This window comes from Saimiri boliviensis, chromosome 2, assembly GCF_048565385.1.
Source record: "Saimiri boliviensis isolate mSaiBol1 chromosome 2, mSaiBol1.pri, whole genome shotgun sequence".
Classification (NCBI taxonomy): domain Eukaryota; kingdom Metazoa; phylum Chordata; class Mammalia; order Primates; family Cebidae; genus Saimiri; species Saimiri boliviensis.
In genome coordinates this window covers 55,184,243-55,206,869 of record NC_133450.1, presented here as the reverse complement: position 1 = coordinate 55,206,869, position 22,627 = coordinate 55,184,243, and the positions used below count along the sequence as shown (strand labels likewise).

General features: G+C 39.0%; 1 protein-coding gene across 2 annotated transcripts in view; it reads right to left on the bottom strand.

Moving 5' to 3' along the window:
• The window catches only part of AKAP6 (A-kinase anchoring protein 6), a 662,618-nt gene that overhangs the window by 525,420 nt on the left and 114,571 nt on the right, over window positions 1-22,627 (bottom strand). For both annotated transcript variants that reach the window (XM_074393336.1, XM_003924219.4), the window contains exon 2: window positions 15,468-15,679. The gene's annotated coding sequence lies outside the window, so the exon portion shown is untranslated. The remainder of the gene's footprint in view (window positions 1-15,467; window positions 15,680-22,627) is intronic.

The window sequence follows — 22,627 nt, the reverse complement described above, 5'->3', positions numbered from 1 at the left end:
ATTTTATGGTAGAGCTAAGATTCAAAGGTAAATATACCTAGCTCCAAAATCCATCCTACCAGCCTCTGTTTTTGTTCAGCGTTGAGGCATAGGGTGCAGGAGATGGAGTAAGTCAAGAAGGGAAACAAGACTATTATTCTCTTGGTTTTGCCTACTACCTGCCCACCTCCCCACCAGTAATCTCTTCTCAGAGAATATCTATCTATCTATCTATCTATCTATCTATCTATCTATGCGTAAATTGCTGGATTCCAAACTCAAAATGGAAACCTCCTATTTGATGCAAGCTATTGCAAAAAAAAAAAAAAAAAAAAAAAAATGACTTTAGATTTGGGTATGTGACATTTCCATCACCATTTAAGGTTCAAAGTAGATAAACTTTTTTTGAAAGCTTCTTTTCTCCTCAAGCTGGTTAATAGCACTCAATTTACTACTTCTTGTTGGGTATCTGAGCATATATGGCATTTAGACAGGATGGTGTTAAGGTCTAAGAACCAGAGAAAAACATCACACAAAATTATTATCACACCAAAGATAATAATTTCTGTTATTTTCTTAAAGAATAATTTTTTAAAGAAAAACAAAATATATGGATATATTCACGTTTACAACAAATCAACCAAATGATATTAACTAAAGCAAAAAACAAAAGGAAAAACTCTCTAAGTAAACAACAGCAACAACAACAACAAAACCCAGAGCATAATGTGCCTTGTTTTGGTTTGGTTTGGTTTGGTTTGTCTGAGTCAGGGTCTTGCTCTGATGCCCAGGTTGGAGTGCAGTGGTGCAACCTTGGCTCATTGTAGCCTGAACCTCCTATGCTCAAGCAATCCTCCTCCATCAGCCTCCTGAGGAGCTGAAACTAAAAGCATGAGCCACCATGCCAGGCCTGTTTCTCTTCTTAAGCTGGTTATGTTACCTTTTTCTCCATCCTCTACCTTTCAATCAATTTTTGGTTTAATCAAAATTCAAATGATTAAAAATTATGTTATCAATTATTTATTATTAATTTAGTAAATTAATATAATTAATTTGCAATTAATTACAATTAATTTACTAAATTAATATAAGCCATAACATCTTAATTTACCAACCTGGTCCTTTATTTGTTCTAAGAGGACTCATACCTCTTTTTCTGGTAGTTTTTATTTTTACCTTTGTTTTCAGATCTCTTTTTCTTGGAGCAGCTGCCCTTCTGAGGCAGGTGTTACTCTACAATGTTCTAGAAGCTGTATGTTCCTACTAGCCAAGCCTGAAGAAATGTGCATCCTTTGGCTTCTTCTTGTGCTGCCCATCTTCTCATCACCACCTCCTTATTTTTATTTTAATTTAAAATGAAATGTACCAGTAATACTAAGAGACAAATTTTTTAAACTACACTTGCACACCTATTTTCACTGTTGCATATAGTCTTCTACCACATACGGCCCCCTGCTGTTTCAGTTATTTCTAGTTGATCCTCCATATAAGCTGCCTGCATGACTGAGTAATATAAGTTTTAAAGGGTCATTCCCTTTCAATTCACACAAAGACAAAAACAGATTAAATACAAGGCAGTATTTGAGTTAACTATTAAAAGCTAAATGCAAGCAGATTACTTCCAAGGGACATATCAGAGGAACTGCAGTGTCACTTGGTTTTCCATGGGCTATTTTTATGCTAATGCAATAGGAATAAACAGTGGCAGGGAGATGAGAGCCTCCGGGCTGCTGGTGGGGAGGACTGTGATGAGTTCAGAACTGTTCCAGAAGGTAACGTTGATGAGAGACTATGTGGGGTAGTAAACTGTGAGCACTCAAGACTGCGAAAACTGAGAGAGGGCCGAGAAACAAGAATTTTGAGTGGGCCAGCAAAAGTAGTAAGTTATTAGAAAGACAATTAAATCAAGAAATTGGATGAAAACAGAATATGAGAGGGCCTCTGCAGATATGCGTGGAGCTCCATGTCCAGGTATGTTCAGAAAAAATGAAGAACTAATTGTGACCATCTATAGACACAGTCCAGACAACACAATGTTAAATCTATGTCAAGCTCTCCAAGTAAAATACATGTGTGTGCCTATAGTTATTCTTATTTGTAAAATGTTTGTTCCCCTTAGCATATGATATTGTGCATGATAAACATTTGATGCATTTGTCAATTGTTGACTACTGGTGAAATTATCTGAAACAGCTAGTTTTACAGCTTGTAGAGTGGTAGACACAGTAAGCATAGAATTGTTATGGGTACAAGGTCTTGAGTTCCAGGGGCTTGATCCTTGAAGAAGACTATTGTTAGGCTTTTAAAAGGTAACAAGAGCTCTTTCTGGATTTGTCAGGTTCCTTTTTACTCACAGAGTCAAAAAATATTTTACCTTTTTCCTGTGTAGCAAATGCCATCATTCATATTCATTTTCTAACAACTCTCTGCAAATCTGTAGATTAATAGATTAACACAGCCACTTCTCACTGTGACATGATGAGTGGGAATGCTTCACCTACCATAAGGGCCAGGAGTCAGTCACCAGCATCTCATTATTAACAGTAATGGCAGATCCGGACTTCTGAAGATTAGCATGGCTGGAACTGCCTTGCTAGAGAAGGATTCATTACAAATATTGACTATAATTTCCTTTTAAATTAAAAAAAAATGAACTTTTCCTGTCGTAATATAACCTCAAATTATAGGCCCTCTAGCCTTCTGGAGAGAGAAAATTTAAAAAAAGAAAAAAGGATAGTACCAAAAAAAAAAAATACCCATACAGCATAAATATGTTGTGTAATTTAAATGACAGTTAAACAAAGAAGGTGATAAAAGTAATCAAGTAGTAAACAAAGGAAAAGAAAATTAATACCAACAGGAACCAACAGGATGGTTAATTAGCTTGCTTTGCAAAGATTTGATTTCTCCCCTGAAAGCAATGGTGGTGACAAATAAACATAACCTACTAAATATCTTCAAGTATAATGTAATATATTCCCATTGCCTATAAAATAAATGCCTCTGAGTTCCTATACATGCCACTGAATTACCATGTACGAGGGCCTTGCTCTGGGTTGTTCTGACGATGGTCCCTTAGTTTTTCTAAGCACTATAATTTCTCTTTGAATTGTTCCAGAGTAGGAAGAAGGAGGGAGTCTCAAACTCAAATACCTACCAGGCTCAGGCAGTATCAGTGGGGGCACCAAAAGGGCCATATGGGACTGACTACATAATGTCTATTGTAAAATAAATATATGGAGCCTCTTATTCAAAACTTATTAAGAATTTCAAGATGGTTACAGCAGAGTATTAAATTAAGTGTGGACCTTTCTCAACTACGCAGGTTGTACACCCATAAAGCCTGCCCAGCAGCCATACAAAACAAGCTGCTGGCCAGGTTTAGCTCATGTATCAGCCAGTTTGAGATACTATTCTAAAGGCTCTACTAGCCAGGTTCGGCAATGTGTACCTGCAATCCTAATCACTTGAGAGGCTGAAATGGGAAATGATCGTTTGAGCCCAGAATTTCGAGGCTGCAGGGAACAGTGATTGCATTACTGCAATCTAGCCTGCGCAACAGAGTGAAACCTTGTCTCAAAAAAAAAAAAAAAAAAAACACTGAAAATAAAACAAACGTTCCAAATTCTCTCCCTATTTCCCCTTGTGACTCAAAGCACACCACTGCAAGATGGCTGGAAGAGTCTGGAGAATGTCCCATGACTGAAGAGCAGAGAAAAATACAGCTGGTGGCTTATGAGGAAAACAAAGTCTGTCCTTTATTTCACCAAGTCTTAAAACCAGCTCAGGAATTCACTTGCTGACTGGTATGTGCTTGTGGAAAGGAAACTGTATGCCTTATTAATTCAAAATGCAATAGTCCCCCCTCATCTTCAGCGGATACTGATGTTCCAAGACCTCCAGTGGATCCCTGAAACCATGGATAGCACCAAACCCTATCGATACTATGTTTTTTCCTATACATATATACCTATGATTAAATTTAATTTATAGATTAGGCACAGTAAGAGATTAACAATAACTAATAATAAAACAGAATAATTATAATAGTATGCCAGTATCTTATATGCCAGCATATTGTAACAATACGCCTCTAATCTTGAGCTTTGGTATCATTATTAAGTAAAATAAAGGTTACTTGAACATAAGCATTATGACAGCAAGATAGTTGATCTGAAAATCAAGATGGCTATTAAGTGACTTAACAGGTGGGTAGCTTATACAGCATAGATATGCTGGAAAAAGAGATTATTCACGTCCCAGGTAGGACAGAACAGAATGGTGTGAGATTTCATTGCACTATGCAGAACAGCAGAACAGCACTTGTTATAATTTAAAACTTGTTTATATCTGCAATCTTCCACTGACTATTTTCAGACCATGGATGACTATAACCACAAAAGGCTAAATCACCAATAAGGGTGGGAGAGGGGCTACTGTACCCAAAACTCTGTTGCCATGGCCAAAGTCCTATAAGGATTGCTATTCCTCTGAAAAACCACACTCATGGCCCATCTACAGAGTTCAGTCAATATGATTATTTAGAGAAATGCTTCCCATTTAAAGTGATATTGTAAGGCACACTAGAGTGATTAGATGAGGCTGAAGGTAATTGGTATACCTGCCCTTCTATGGTACACACCTCCATCAGCAGGCTGGCTGTAATGCTCAATTGAGAGGGTTCTTTGGACAAACAGTTTTTAAAGGCAATAAGTATCTTTTATAAAAATAAAAATATGGAAGAGATGGAAGACGGCTGATAGGAACAGCTCTGGAGTGCAGTGCAGTTCGCAGCGAGAACATAGAGGGTGAGTGATCAACACAATTCCAAATGAGTTTTTACTGCCCACAGACCAGGAGGTTCCTGGACAGAAAAGTGCCATGACTCTCCATCATGGCTGTTTCAGCCAGTGCAGCAGATCTCTGCAAAAAAACTCACACAAATCTGGGCAGCCATTTTAACTGGTGCTGTAATGCCTAGGAGACAGAGTTGCTCATTCAACTGAAAAAAAAGAGGGCTGAAACAAGGAGCCAGGTGATCTGATTCAGTGGGTCCCACCCCCACAAAGACCAGCAATCTGAAATGCTCTGGACTGAGAGTTTCACAGCAAGCACAGCTGGACCCAGGATGGTCGTCCTGGAAGGGACGTCCAGCATTACTGAGGCAGTCCACCACTACCAAGGCAGTCTGCCATTACTGAGGCAGTCCACCATTACTGAAGCAGACCGCCATTACTGTGGCAGTTATAACTATACCTCTATAAACAAAACCACAAGGAAGTTCACACAGCAGCTGGGCAGAGCCCACAGCAGCTTAGCAACACCTCTGCTGGCAGACTGTGACTAGGCTACCTACTCGCTGGGCAGGGCATCTCTGAAAAAAGGCAGCAGCATGTCAGGAACTTATAAATAAAGCCCCATCTTCCCAGGAGAGGGCATCTGGGAAAAAAGGCGGTTATTAGTTCCTCTGTAGCAGACTAAAACATACCTGTCCAGCAGCTGTGAGTGGAACAACAGAGCTCACAGTTCAGCACTTGAGCTCCTATAAGGGGCAGACTCTCTCCTTAAGCAACTCCTCAGCCCCCATATAAACAAAGAGACATCTCATAAAGGAGAGCTCAGGCTGACATCTGGCAGGTATCCTTCTGGGACAAAGATAACAGAAGAAGAAACTGGCAGCAACCCTTACTGTTCTGCAGCCACTGCAGGTAATCCCCTGGCAAGCAGGGTCTGGAGTGGACCTCCAGCAGTCCTACAGCAGAGGGGCCTGTAAGAAGGAAAACTAAAAAACAGAAAGAAATAACTTCAACATCAACCAAAAGGACATGCCCTCAGAGACCAGCATCCGAAAGTCACCAACTACAAAGACCACAGGTAGATAAGTCCACAAAGATGGAATGAAATCAGCACAAAAAGGATGAAAACACCCAAAACCAGAACGCCTCTCCTCCTCCAAGGGATCACAATTCCTCACTAGCAAGGGAACAAGGCTGGCTGGAGAATGAGTCAGATGAATTGACAGAAACAGGCTTCAGAAAGTGGGTAATAACCAACTTCTCTAAGCTAAAAGAACATGTTCTAACTCAATGCAAAGAAACTAAGAACTTTGAAAAAAGGATAGACAAAATGCTAACAAGAATAAACAGCTTAGAGAAGAATATAAATGAATTGATGGAGCTGAAAAACACAACACGAGAACTTCATGAAGCATACACAAGTTTCAAGATTGAAAATCATACACAAGATTGAAAATCAACTCAATGAAATAAAATCAGAAGGCAACATTAGAGAAAAAAGAGTAAAATAAATGAACAAACCCTCCAAGAAATATGGGATTATGTGAAAAGACCTAATCTACTTTTGATAGGTGTACCTGAATGTGACGGAGAGAATGAATCCAAGCTGGAAAAAACTCTTCAGGATGTTATCCAGAACTTCCCCAACCTAGCAAGGCAGGCCAACATTCAAGTCCAGGAAATACAGAGAATACCACAAAGATATTCCTCAAGAAGAGCAACCCCAAAGCACATAATCATCAGATTCACCAGGGTTGAAATGAAGGAAAAAATGCTAAGGGCAGCCAGAGAGAAAGGTCAGGTTACCCACAAAGGGAAGCCCATCAGACTCACAGCAGATCTCTCAGCAGAAACCCTACAAGCCAGAAGAGAGTGGAGGAGGTCAATATTCAACATCCTTAAAGAAAAGAACTTTCAACCTAGAATTTCATATGCACCCAAACTAAGCTTCATAAGTGAAGGAGAAATAAAATCCTTTATGAACAAGCAATTGCTCAGATTTTGTCACTACCAGGACTGCCTTACAAAAGCTCCTGAAAGCAGCATGAAACATAGAAAGGAAGAACCAGTACCAGCCACTCCAAAAATGTACCAAATGGTAAAGACCATGGAAGCAATGAAGAAACTGTGTCAACTAATGAGCAAAACAACCAGGTAGCATCAAAACGGCAGGATCAAATTCACACATAACAATATTAACCTTAAATGTAAGTAGGTTAAATGCCCCAATTAAAAGAAACAGACTGGCAAATTGGATAAAAAGACAAAACCCATCGGTGTGCTGTATCTAGGAAACCCATCTGACATGCAAGGACACACCCAGGCTCAAAATAAAGGATTGAAGGAACATTTATCAAACAAATAGAGAGGAAAAAAAAAAAAGCAGGAGATGCAATCCTAGTCTCTGATAAAACAGACTTTAAGCCAACAAAGATTAAAAGCAACAAAGAAGGGCATAACATAATGGTAAAAGGATCAAGGCAACAAGAAGAGCTAACAATCCTAAATATATATGCACCCAATACAGGAGAACCCAGATACATAAAGCAAGTTCTTAATGACCTACAAAGAGACTTAGGCTCCCACACAATAATAGTAGGAGACTATAACACTCCATTGTTAATATTAGATGAATGAGACAGAAAATTAGCAAGGATATCCAGGACCTGAACTCAGATTTAGACCAAGCAAACCTAATAGACATTTACAGAACTCTCCACCCCAAATCGACAGAATACACATTCTTCTCAGCACCACATCACACCTACTCTAAAACTGACCACATAATTGGAAGTAAATCACTCCTCAGCAAATGCAAAATAACAGGAATCATAATTGGAAGTAAATCACTCCTCAGCAAATGCAAAATAACAGGAATCTCTCAGACCACAGTGCAATCAAATTAGAACTCAGGATTAAGAAGCTCACTCAGAACCACACAACTTCATGGAAGCTGAACAACTGGCTCTTGAATGTTGACTGGATAAACAATGAAATGAAGGCAGAAATAAACATATTCTTCAAAACCATCGAGAACGAAGACACAACATACCAGAATCTCTGGCACATATTTAAAGCAGTGTTTAGAGGAAAATTTATAGCAATAACTGCCCACATGAGAAGGAAGGAATAATCTAACATCAATACCCTATCATCAAAATTGAAAGAGCTAGAGGAGCAAGATCAAAAAAATTCAAAAGCTAGTGGAAGACAAGAAATAACTAAGATCAGAGCAGAACTGAAGGAGATAGGCACTCAAAAACTCAATAAATCCAGGAGCTGTTTTTTTTTTAAAGATCAACAAAATAGACAGACCACTAGCCAGATTAATAAAAAAGAAAAGGGAGAAGAATCAAATAGATGCAATAAAAAATGATAAAGGGGATATCACCACTGATTCCAGAGAAATACAAACTACAATCAGAGATTACTACAAACAATTCTATGCACATAAACTGGTACACCTGGAAGAAAGAGATGAATTCCTGGACATATGCACCCTTCCAAGACTAAACCAGAAAGACGTCAAAACCCTGAATAGACCGATAACAAAGGCTGAAGTTGAGGCAGCAATTAATAGTCTACCAACCAAAAAAAAGCCCAGGTCCAGATGGGTTCACAGCTGAATTCTACCAGACATACAAAGAGGAGCTGGTACCACTCCTTGTGAAACTATTCCAAGCAATCCAAAAAGAGGGAATCCTTCCTAAATCATTTTATGAGACCATCATCATCCTGATACCAAAACCCGGCAGAGACTCAACAAGAAAAGAAAACTTCAGGTAAATATCCATGATGAACAGAGATGCAAAAATCTTCAATAAAATAATGGCAAACCGATTGCAACAGCACATCAAAAAGCTTATCCCTCACTATTAAGTAGGTTTCATCTCAGGGATGCAAGGCTGGGTTCCACATACACAAGTCTATAAATGTAATTCACCATATAAACAGAGCCAAGGACAAAAACCACATGATTATCTCAATTGATGCAGAGAAGGCCTTTGACAAAATTCAATAGCTCCTCATGCTGAAAACTCTCAATAAACTAGGTATCAACGGAACATATCTCAAAATAATAAAACCTACTTACGACAAACCCACAGCCAATATCATATTGAATGGGCAAAAATTGGAAGCATTCCCTTTGAAATCTGGCACTAGACAAGGATGCCCTCTCTCACCACTCCTATTCAATATAATATTGGAAGTTCTAGTCAGAGCAATCAGGCAAGAAAAAGAAATAAAGGGTATTCAATCAGAAAAGGTGGAAGTCAAATTGTCTCTATTTGCAGATGACATGACTGTATATTTAGAAGACCCCTTCATCTCAGTCCCAAATCTCCTGAAACTGATAAGCAACTTCAGCAAAGTCTCAGGATACAAAATCAATGTGCTGAAATCACAAGCATTCCTATACACCAATAACAGACTTAAAAGAGAGCCAAATCAAGAACAAACTGCCATTCACAATTGCTACAAAGGGAATAAAATACCTGAGAATACAACTAACAAAGGATGTAAAGGTCCTCCTCAAGGAGAACTACAAATCACTGCTCAAGGAAATAAGAAAGGACACAAACAGATGGAAAAACATTCCTTGCTCATGGTTAGGAAGAATCAATATTGTGAAAATGGCCATACAGCCCAAAGTAATTTATAGATTCAATGCTATCCTCATCAAGCTACATTTAACTCTCTTCACAAAACTGGAAAAAACCACCTTAAACTTCCTATGGAGAAGTTTAGAGAGAGCCTGCATAGCCAAGTCAATTCTAAGCAAAAAGAACAAAGCTGGAGGCATCACGCTACCTGACTTCAAACTATACTATAAGGCTACAGTAATCAAAACAGCGTAGTACTGGTACCAAAACAGAGATAGAGACCAATGGAACAGAACAGAGGCCTCGGAGGCAATGCCACACATCTAAAACCATCTGATCTTTGACAAACCTGACAAAAAACAAGCAATGGGGAAAGGATTCCCTGTTTAATAAATGGTGTTGGGAAAACTGGCTAGTCATGTGCAGAAAGCAGAAACTGGACCCCCTTCCTGACACCTTACACTAAAATTAACTCCAGATGGATTAAAGACTTAAACATAAGACCTAACACCATAAAAACCCTAGAAGGAAACCTAGGCAAAACCATCCAGGACATAGGCATAGGCAAGGACTTCATGACCAAAACACCAAAAGCATTGGCAACAAAAGCCAAAATAGACAAATGGGACCTAATCAAACTCCAGAGCTTCTGCACAGCAAAAGAAACAATCATTAGAATGAACTGGCAACCAACAGAATGGGAAAACATTTTTGCAATCTACCCATCTGACAAAGAGCAAATATGCAGATCCAGAATCTACAAAGAACTAAAACAGATTACAAGAAAAAAAAAAAAAACCCATCCAAAAGTGGAAGAAGGATATGAACAGACACTTTGCAAAAGAAGACATATATGAGTCCAACAAACATATGAAAAGATGCTCATCATCACTGGTTATTAGAGAAATGCAAATCAAAACCACATTGAGATACCATCTCACGCCAGTTAGAATGGCAATCATTAAAAAATCTGGAGACAACAGATGCTGGAGAGGATGTGGAGAAATAGAAACACTTTTACACTGTTGGTGGGAGTGTAAATTAGTTCAACCATTGTGGAAGACAGTGTGGCGATTCCTCAAGGACCTAGAAATAGAAATTCCATTTGACCCAGCAATCCCATTACCAGGTATATACCCAAAGGATTATAAATCATTCTATTGTAAAGACACATGTACACATATGTTCATTGTGGCACTGTTTACAATAGCAAGGACCTGGAACCAACTCAAATGCCCATCGATGATAGACTGGGCAAGGAAAACGTGGCACATATACACCATGGAATACTATGCAGCCATCAAAAACGATGAATTCGTGTCCTTTGTAGGGATATGGATGAATCTGGAAACCATCATTCTCAGCAATCTGACACAAGAACAGAAAAGCAAACACCACATGTTCTCACTCATAGGTGGGTGTTGAACAATGAGAATACATGGACACAGGAAGGGGAGCATCACACACTGGGGTCTGTTGGTGGGGACTAGGGGAGGGACAGTGGGGGGTTAGGGAGTTGGAGAGGGATAACATGGGGAGAAATGCCAGATATAGGTGATGGGGATGGAGGCAGCAAACTACATTGCCATGTATGTACCTATGCAACAATCCTGCATGTTCTGTACATGTACCCCAGAACCTAAAGTACAATAAAATATATTTTAAAAAAAGAAAGAAAAATGAAAATATGTCTCCTTAACTGATCTGCCATATACATTTCATATTTTCATATGTCAAGTTTGTCAACTGAGATAGACATGCACTATTTGACTAATTATATTTCTCAAAATAGCTTATACCCAAAAAATGGTAGTTGCCTATTTGGTCTTGTCCACATCCAGAAAGATTCTAATCCAAACCCAAGTAAGAATTTAAAATGTTGTTATTTAATGTAGTAGGTTTATCTCCATATATAAACCATATATGTATATGCACCTATACAAATATGTACTGATAATGGGCTTATCTAATAGCATGAGGGATACAAAGTAAAAAGAAATAGTATTGCAGTATTAGAGGGAATAAATTATTTTAGAGATTTACCCATTTTTGCCTTCCCCTCTGGAATGTAGTCTTTGAAGCGATTTGCATCTGTCTTGCTCATTGCTATAGATTCTCTGACAATGTCTGGCATATAGGAGATATTCAATAAATACTTATTGAATTGAATTGAATCCATGGGATCAAAACAAATTGCCTTTCATGGGTTCTAGGATTGTAAATAGAAAAAAAGAATCAGAGACACGTAGGAGGACCACCAACTTCCCCAAATTCCACCGGCTATTTTATTTCCTAATTGGAACCTAACTCCTGTAGTCATTGCACCTAGCAGCTTTGATGCTTTCTGTTCAGCCTCTCATTCCTGTACCTCATGCAGACACAAGCTTGGGCTTCTTTGCAGTAGGTTAGGACAAAGGTTAACGTCTTCCTGGAACCTAGAAAAGGCTAATGAGCCCTGTGGAATAATATTTCTAAGTATTCACCATACTGGAATCAATATCAACATGCTGTCAGTATGTGCATTAGCCCCACACTCAAACAAAGAACAGCCCTTAGAGCCCAATAATGACACTTGGCGTGGAGAGCTGGGGATGAGCAAAATGATACAGAAATGACTGAATCAACTCTTCTCAAACACAAGGTTTCCAGGATATAATTCCTTCCAAGACCACCATTCTTGTACTTTGTCAGAGTAGACAGAATTTGGTTTCAGCCACTGATAAATTCAGCAAAATAAATCCTCTATTTATCTTCTTAACATAAAAGATAGATTCAGATTACACTTTCCAGACTGTAAGAGAAGTTTCTGCTTCTGTTCTGTTTGTATGCCCTGGTGTTGCCTAGGCATACAAACACCTTAAAGTTAACAAAGCACCACAAATATAGCTGGTAAGACAGGTATGTAACAGAGCTGAATCATTACTGGCTCGGGTAAAAACCTGCTTTGAGTTCAAATCCATCACACCCACACTTACTGATATAACATTTTTCATACAGACATCCTGCTACAAACTTAGGTCAAGCAAGGGTAGTGGCAAAGGTCTAAGCATCAATTCTTCATTACTGAAATCTCTAGTTACAAAGTAAATATTCACATCTGATCAAGATTCATGCTCATCCTTACAGTGAAATCAATCTTAGTGTTGCAAATGAGATTTCATTCTACATGTGAAATCTGATTTTTCAATTAGAATGAGAAGGGGTGGGATACATATGATAGAGTATAGATGACTGGTCTGTATGGTACACACAGTTAAGGTGTCATAAAACTGAGATGACCATGGGTAAACATGTGTGCTGAATGACCAGATTGTGTCGGTTTGGAATCCTGGCCCAATCACTTATTAACTACATAACCTTAGCCAAATTTATTCGCCTGGCTAAGGACTGGTTTTTGCAAAATGTGAATAACGCCTAATCCTATAAAGTAAGATCATTACTCTCTACTTCATAATAATAAGGGCCAAATAAGATATACACAAAACTTAATTCAGTACCTGATACACAGTAAGAACTGAATAACTGATAGCTATGATTGTTATTATGATAATTATTTTTCTCATCCCCCCCACTGTGGCCTAGTTATCGACAAAGAATTGACTTCTTTGTAACTTTGTGACTTATTTATAAAAGCCATAACCAAAAGTATAGATGACATTAACTTCTTGTGAGGCTTCCATAGTCTAAACTTGATCCAATAAACATGGTCTTGATCTATCATTACTGTGAAATGTAATTCTTTACATTGTAGAAAGTTTCAGTGAGGCACCAATATATACAGCCATAGAGAAATTTCTCCCTTCCCCTACACACACACATACACACACACACACACACACACACACACCCCATCCACCCTTTGGGGATATATTAAAACTAAGACAACTGAAATAACCTTAGCCAGTAATTAAGACATGCAACTAATCAGAGAGCAGTGCAGGCTGTGGCCCTCTGCAAAGAAACGAAGAAACAGAGCATTAGGATGACAGATCCCATTACCAGGGCTTTGTTCTCCTGGAGCAAAAAGAGCACAAAAGCATAAAGTTGGAGAACTGTAATTGCATTTTGAACATTTTCGAAGGGGAGAAATTACAGGCTTGTCTGAACTGGGAGGATGTTCCACTAGATAACTGCGTCAGTCCACACCCACCAGCGCCCTTCCCCACCCTCGAAGCATGACTCCACTTTTTCTAACACTGCCCTTAAGGAATCTAGCTTTTGTAACTTCCAGTAATTGAACAAATCACCCATGATGAAGCAGCTGAGAGCACTTTAGACAAAAGAGACAAGAATTAAGCAAATAGAAAACTCATTAAAACGCTGCCTTTTGCTTTTTTTTTTTGCTCCTAGAAATTCATGTTACTAAACAAGTCTTTCTTCGTGGCTTTTCTTCAGAAATAATAATTTAAGAGAATTCTAAAAGGCACTAAGTTATTTTCTCCAGATTTATAATCTAGCTACAAGATACTTTCCCTTCCCCCATCACCATCTAGCACTCTTCCCTGTCACCTTAGAGCTTCTGACTTAGATGCGTTCATACCCAGCAGCCCCAGCAGAGCTTTCTGCTCACATTATATGACATAAAAAAGCAGGCAATGAACAATTCATGCTCCTAAGTGCTTGTGATAAAGCGAGGCTGAGCTGACCTCTCCCATCCTATACAGCTGCATGTGAGAAACATAAGCTTAAAGGACTGAGGGTAGGAAGCATGTGCGTGATGTGGTATAAACAAATTAAAATCTGAGGCCTTTCCTCTGGCTGGTGCCTAATATGCTCAACTCTGTGAAAAAAAAAAAAATCACTCCAAGCTAGCTAAAGGTATTGCTTTTCTTCTTTAGCCTCAATAATCAGACTAAAAGAAGAGGAACTCAATGGTTGCCATTCTTTCCTCTAATACTTTTTGAGTAAAAACTATCAATTTGGCAGCACTAAGCCACCAGACCACTCCCTGATTCTAAGTGGACATATTGATCAATTGAACTGACATGTGCCTGCTCCTTTCTCTCCCCTAGTAGTAATCAGCTGCACCAGGGAAATCCATTTCATTTCCCAAAACAAAAGGCAACATACTGCTCCTTATCTGACACTGTCAGACTACATTTTTTAGAAAAAAATAGTAATAGCGAAGATGCCTAAAAACAGAGCTAGGAGTTGAAATGAAAATAATACATGTTTATCTAGAGTTTTGGAATTGAGTTGAGGTTATGACTGAGTCCAGAGATCTGTATTCCCTACAACCACTGAGAACCCTGACATTTATTCATCATACCAGATTTTTGTTAAAGTTAAGCAAGGCATGGCAACACCACTGTCACTTCAGAGGCTCTCCCCAGGGTTACCCTTCACTGCAACTGCCGCAGAGAGGAGACTTGTTCCTTTCTCAGTTACAAGTCAGTCTGCAAACAACTCCAGCTATTTCAGAGACTAGCTAGAGATGGAAAAATATGTGGCAGTCTTTCAACTAACTGTGAAGGACATGGGTTGAAGAACTACCATATAAATCAAAAGGCTCAAATAATTTCATTTGGTTTTGGTCTTTATGCTTTTAATAAATTGTGTCTTGAATATGCAAGAGATCCCTTTCACATCAGGGTTATGTCAAATGCTTATTCAGCATTTGTTCCTTGCCATGAAGAAACTGAAACCCAACCAAGGTAAATACTGTATTTCATATTGCAAATCACTGAATATTTCATAACTCACAAGAGCAAAGAGGGGGCCAATTAGCTCTGCCTCCCAAAAAGAAATCTATATTTTTACAATGCTTAAATACTGTTAACTACTCCTTTTAAAGCTTATTTGGGGTTTTGCAATTGAAAATCATCTTATGCTTATGAAAAATTCTGTAAGAACACTTAAAAATACAGACAGAGCTGGAGCAAGAATAATTCTACATATTTTAATTCCTATATGACTCTTACAGGCCTTTGTCTTAACCCGGCAGCCTGAAAAACAGATTTAGGTAAAACAGCCCTTCTTTCCCCAGTCCATTTTAAGCAGAGACAACATCCCCCAATCTCCGCCTTAGCAGACAGCGACTAACCAACAAAACAGCCGTGCAATTAAGGCCCAGACATTTAACACTCACCATTTCCTGATCCCACCGTCTTCTTTTGATGTTTACAGCACATCTGTAGGATGCAATACTAGGAGATGCCTTGTTTGACCTGCTGCATGATGCTGTGACATCAGTTCAGATGATGCAGCTCATTATGGGAAAGACTGCTGTTGCTATGGCAACTGGGATGTGCTAGGAATCCTTGCTGCATTTCCAGTGGAGGCTGAGACAATACGGAAGCCCTGTAAGAAACAGACGATATGCAAAATTTAGACCAAAGGAAGAGGATTCCTCATTGGACTAAAATCCATAGGTTTAAAAGGGATTTCCCTGAAAGTATTTTGGAAAAAATAAAAATTATCTCCCCCTTTGTTGTTACACATTTAGAAAAAAAAGGTGGGAGGAGAAAATAGAATTAGTACTAAGCAAATAAAAACTCAAATGTATAATGTTTCCATTTTAGACAATTTGATCACTTTTTCCTTTCCTGGTCAGCACTGGGATAGCTTTTTTAGTTATTAAAAAGAATTTTTGCTCATCTGTCAAACACCAAAAGAAAAAAACAGTGATCACAAAAATATTTAAAAATGGAATATAAACAGCTGACCAAGTGACTCTCACTCTCAAGTAAATGAGTTTTCATTCTCAAAACATGGGCAAACCCCTGGCCAACAAAGTCTGTCCTGATCATTTTCCCTGATGAACACCAACCCACAAAACCTTCTCATACAAAGTAATCTCAGCTTTCACCTGGCTACCAGATAGGCAGCAAAGGAAAGTTTGGAATCTAGAGGGGCATACCATATCCCCCGCAACTTCTAGTGACTCTTCCTTTGGCCTACAGGGAACCCTTCCCTCTCATGGCCAAAATTCATGTGAGTCTTTTCTGGGGTTGGAACAAGCAGCAAACCTGCTAGAAACTTCCTAAGTCACTGGCATTCCAAACATTGGGGTCTGTTTTCTTCTTTTCTGAGCAATAAAATTGCCTACCACATAGATTATTTGTATCTCTCTCTGCCCCCAAAAGCTGGAACAGTGTGAAAAGCCACATTTAAACAAGACACAGTAAGGTATTTCTTCAGTCGGTAAAAGAAAAGCAAATCTAAAGCAATCACTTCTTTCCAGTCCTGAGCAGAAACAAACGTCATGTGGCGAGAACTGGGGGGAAGAAGACATGAACAGAGTGCCCCATGTTTTGCATATTTAATATTTGCAGTCCACTGACAGAGAAAAATAGAATCAAGCTGACCTGTATCCACTCTGTCTTCACAACTCTGAAAAAGAACAACATTCCAAAAGCTTAAATATAATGAGACAATTATGTTTTCTCCTGCTTGAGATTTTAAAATGGCACTGTTCACCACCAGCATAGGGAGTGCGGGATGGAGTGGCAGAAGGAATTCAGGCAGTGTCTCTGTAAATAGGGGCTAATAAAATGCCTGAGAAGTGCCAAGATCACAGCAGGGTGCACCATCAGCCTCTCACAGAGCAGCCCTGCCCTAGATGGGAAGACAGGCTTGTTCTTGCTTCACCTAGAGGGAATTAAGAGACCAAAAGCAGGAAGTGAATCTGCCTGCCTAGGTCCTTAGTGTCATCAGCAGAGCCTGACTCCCCTCCCTTTATCTGAGACCTCAGATCACATGCCACACACAAGGAGAGAAGTAACAGGCAGCTACCCCAGTGCAAAGAGCACTGATCAGAGAGTCAGGAAACTCAACTGTAAATGCCAGGTCCTCCTAGAGTATCTGTGTGACGTCAGGCCAATTGATAAACTACTTTGGGCCTCCAGTTTTTCATCTGAGAAATGATTGATTTAGCTAATAGCCATAGTTTTCAGTTTTTTCACTCGTAGTATAACCCTTTCTTTTAACCATACATATCAAAGCTGGACTGCCTTGGTTGAGGTGAGATAAGAAGCCCAGAGCCAAGACTGATGAGCCCTTCTCAACCACTGCCTCCAACCTAATTTGTTATAAGCTGACTTTTTAAGGTATCTTGAAGAACCTCTCAGCCTCTGGAGAAGATAAAGAGACATGGATCTACTATAGAAAAAGATTAATCTTTCCAGAGCTGAAATTCACATGCTATAAAGAGGAGAGGACAGAGTAGGAGCAGATGTTCCAGATTTGAATATGGCTTCTCAAGATGGTAAGAATCTTAATATTCTTTGCCAGAAGTAAGTCAATTGTTTGGTGGGAAAAAATGGATGGCTCATAAAACCTGAGGCCAGATCAAACCTTTGGCAACCTGAACTAGCTAAATTGCTGGTCCACAAAATAGCACTCAATAATGAAACAGAAGGAGAAGTGGAAACCATCACTTCCGAAGGTGGCTAAGACCAAGTGTTTCTTCTTCATATTTTCCTGCTGCTAGCTGGATGCAAAGAATCCAGTGGAACTCTGAAGCCCAGAAAGATAATGGCCACACATTGTGGATGGAACCGGAGTCCTTAAATGGAGCTCAACCATCCTCTCCCAACCACCCGCTGACCTACAGTAGGCTGCAATGAGTGAGAACAAACAATCACCGAGATTTGGGGGTAGTTTATTCTGAATAAATTATCTATTTGTAGATAAAATTATAACAATTTAGTGAAATATAAATTTTATAATGAGATTATATTATATATCATTATTTATGATAAAATGACAGTATTAAAAACAAGTTCCTTTATTGCAGGCTTTTAAAAAAATTTTATTTTACTTTAAGTTCTGGGATACATGTGCAGAACATGTAGGTTTGTTACACAGGTATACATGTGCCATGGTGGTTTGCTGCACCTATCAACCTGTCATCCAGGTTTTAAGCCCTGCATGAATTAGCTATCTGTGCTAATGCTCTTCCTCCTCTTGCCCCTGAACCACTGACAGGCCCCAGTTTGTGATGTTCCCCTCCCTGTGTCCATGCGTTCTCACTGTTCAACTCCTATTTATGAGTGAGAACATGTGGTATTTGGTTTTCTCTTCCTGTGTTAATTTGATGAGAAAGATGGCTTCCAGCTTCATTCTCTTTTAAGGCTGCTTAGTACTCCATGGTGTATATGTGCCACATTTTCTTTATCCAGACTATCATTGATGGGTATTTGGGTTGGTTCCAAGTCTTTGCTATTGTAAATAGTGCTGCAATAAACATCATTCTGTTATAAAGACACATGCATACAATAAAAATAGTATGCATGTGTCTTTATAACAATGATTTATAATCCTTTGGATACATGTCCAGTAATGGGATTGCTAGGTAAAATGGTATTTCTGGTTCTAGATCCTTGAGGAATCGCCACACTGTCTTCCACAATGGTTGAACTAATTTACACTATCACTAACAGTGTAAAGCATTCCTATTTCTCCACAGCCTTGCCAACATTGTTGTTTCCTGACTTTTTAACAACTGCCATTCTAACTGGTGTGAGGTGGTATCTCATTGCAGTTTTGATTTGCACTTCTCTAATGACCAGTGATGACGAGCATTTTTTTCATATGTTTGTTGGCCACATAAATGTCTTCTTTTGAGAAGTGTCTGTTCATATCCTTTGCCCACTTTTTGATGGGATTTTTTATTCTTGTGAATTTGTGTAAGTTCCTTTTAGAGTCTGGATATTAGACCTTTGTCAGATGAGTAGACTGCAAAATTTTCTCCCATTCTGTAGGTTGCCTGTTCACTCTGATGGTAGTTTCTTTTGCTGTACAGAAGCTCTTTAGTTTGATTAGATCCCATTTGTCAATTCTGCCTTTTACCAAAAGCAATTTGGCAATTGCTTTTGATGTTTTAGTAATGAAGTCTTCGCCCATGCCTATGTCCTGAATGGTATTACCTAGGTTTTCTTCTAGGTTATGGTTTTGGATTTACATTTAAGTCCTTAATCCATCTTGAGTCAACTTTTGTATAAGGTGTAGGGAAGGGGTCCAGTTTCTGTTTTTTGCATATGACTAGCCAGTTTTCCCAGCACCATTTATTAAATAGACTCAAGATTTTCTAACAGTTTTGAATCTGCTAATATGTATTGAGACTCTCCTGTAGAAATATAGTATGCAGTATTTTCCTAATTTATACATAACCACAGAATCCTTTTCTCATGGACTTGTGTTCCATTGGCTGTCCATCTACAGCGTAGTAAATATGACTGTAAACAGCAATGAGCTAAAACACCACTAAACCTCCATTCAGCCTAGGGCTGCAGAAGAAAGCAAAAATAATAAAACTTCTCTCACCTTTAGCACACAACTCAGTCTGTCTCCAATCTTTCTCTGCCATCCTGAACTGATAAGACAGAAATCTGGTAGTATCATTTGCAGACAGCAACATTTATAGAAATGTTTCCTCCTTGCTATTTTTTTTTCTATTTGTAAGTAAGTTTTGGCTATAGTTTGAGTGTTCCCTCCAAAATTCATGGCTTTTTGTTTTGTTTTGTTTTTCTTTCTGGGTGTTTTTTTTTTTTTTAAAGAGATAGTATCTCAATATGCTGCTCAGGCTGGATTCAAACTCCTGAGCTCTATCAATCCTTCTGCCTCAGCTTCCCAAGTAGCTGAAACTATAGGCTCATGTTGAAACTTAATTGTTATTGTGATTATATTAAGAGGTAGGGCCCTCATGAATAGACTAATACCACTACCTTAGGAGTAAGTTAGTGACTGCAGGAGTTCAGCCCCCTTTTTCCATCTCCTGCACTCTCACCTTCTCTCACCATGTGATGTCTTCCACAATGTTATAATTTAGCGAGAAGGTCCTCACAAGATGCAACCCCTTGATCTTGGGGTTCGGAACTCCATAACTGTTAGCCAAATAAGCTTCTATTGCTTATAGATCACCAAGTCTTAGATATTGCTATAGCAGCAAAATATAAACTAAGACAAAGTTGTATCCCAAATTCTTATGATTCCAAAAGCAAATTAGTATTATTTTCAAATCATCAGTTCATGATGTAAACAAACATCTTGTGTTTGCATGTTAGGGTTTTAAAAAATCTTAAAGTCATTCCTGAAAACACAGCAGGCCTGTATCTCCTGGTACACAATGACAAAATGTATAGATCTGAGGAATGTGTTAGTTAAGGAAGTACTAATAGATTTCACAGCTAAGCCCCCAAATTACTCTGGCTAAATATAATTGTGTATGCCATATTTATTTGAACTTTAACTGAATACTCCTGACTGCAGATGACCTCTCTTGAAGTTTCACCTTCTTCTAATGTCTTAGATTCTTGGGCATCAGTTGACCAGTGAGGAAAGATGGGAGACAGTACAGAAGAGGTCTTCAGAGACTAGGTCTGGAAGTACCTTTTTTTACTTTCACCCCCACATTCTCCTGATTAGAACTTTGTCAAATGGCCACATCTATTGCAAGATAAGCTGGAAAACAGAATTCAGCTTTGTGCCCTGAGAGAAAAGGAAACAGCTAAAATGTGTAGTTATCCAGTTCTGCCACATCATGAGATCAGGAATCTGATCCTTGCTTCAGGCTGCATTTTACATATGTGTCTGCAATACCTTCAGTGAGTCTTCTTGAGCCCAACTGAACATACAGGTGTATAAGAATACCACAGTCGATATTTGGCACCAGCCTACTCAGAGAGTTTGCCAACAGAGCAGCATCAGGCATTCCTCTTCTCTGGAGTCTTGCAATAATCCATGGAACAATCTATACAGTGTCCAAAGCTTTCTATCTGGCCCCCAAGTGACAGTTCAAGAACAGAGGTAAAAACACATTAGACAAGTTCAAGAGCATCCAGCCTTGAAAGCCTCATTCCTCACAGGAACCAATATCTTTGTAACAACTTCATAGGCATAACTTCCAAGATCCCTCCAAGAGACACACCTGGTTACAAGAGTCACTGCACTCAGAGAAACCCAGAGCTACAGCTTCCTCTTAGAATTTATAGTTATCTCGGCCGGGCACGGTGGCTCAAGCCTGCAATCCCAGCACTTTGGGAGGCCGAGGTGGGTGGATCACGAGGTCAAGAGATCGAGACCATCCTGGTCAACATGGTGAAACCCCGTCTCTACTAAAAATACAAAAAAAAATTAGCTGGGCATGGTGGCACATGCCTGTAATCCCAGCTACTCAGGAGGCTGAGGCAGGAGAATTGCCTGAGCCCAGGAGGCGGAGGTTGCGGTGAGCCAAGATTGTGCCATTGCACTCCAGCCTGGGTAACAAGAGCGAAACTCCGTCTCAAAAAAAAAAAAAAAAAGAATTTATATTTATCTCAAACTACCTACTAAGGAGGGCTTACTCCTCATCTCCCATTTCAGATGTAACAAGGGAATATAGTGAATGACAGAGTGAACAAACAGCCCCTCTTGGAGAGCAGAGTCAGGGCCAGACCAGGTAAATTCCCCTTCTCCAAGGCAGTCATTTTCACTAACCAATGGTCATTTTTACCCTAACCAATGTTATCTCAACAATCTGATTGACATTTTACTGTTTTCAAGGAAACAGAGCTACAGAGTTAACCAAAGGTCAAAATCTTATGCAGAAGGAGAAAGGGTTTAGTGAATCCTCTACCAACAGTGCCCAATTCTGGCTTTAAAGAAGACCTTCATTCACAAAATAGAAAAGTATTCAAACACTGTAACCACATGCCTATATGATCATATACCCATGATGACCATGGATGCTGCTTCAATCAGTATACTTTATATACTTTCTGAGAGATTTGGAGGCCAAAAGTATTTGGACATCAGATATTTAGGCACAGTGCACATGTGTGGCTGCCATTGTTGAATGCTCAGCATCCCTCTGCTTCATGTAGGTAACCATGCAAAGCAGAAATTATTGCCTGATGATTGTTAATCACTGGCAATCAGAACAGAACCTGCGGCTATAATAATGGTATATAAATTCAGTTATTTTGTTACCTAATGTTTGCATTTATTATTTCCTCTTAGATATTACCTTTTCTACATTCAAACTTATATGCTTTGGGTGGGAATCTAACCTAAGGAATGGAGTATATGACCCAGTCGGTCTTAAGCTAATCAGTTTATTACATTCCCCTGACCCACAAAAATTAGTTCAGAGGTGTACATGGGATTCCATTGAAGCCACTGAGATGCAGTGAAATATTTTACTGAAAATCACTATTGGCTCCTGATTTTGAACAGGAAAGGATGTCAAGTCTGAAGCTGCTTACCCTTTTATTTTCTTTCTTCTTTCCTTTTTTTTTTTTTGGAGACAGAGTTTCACTCTTGTTGCCC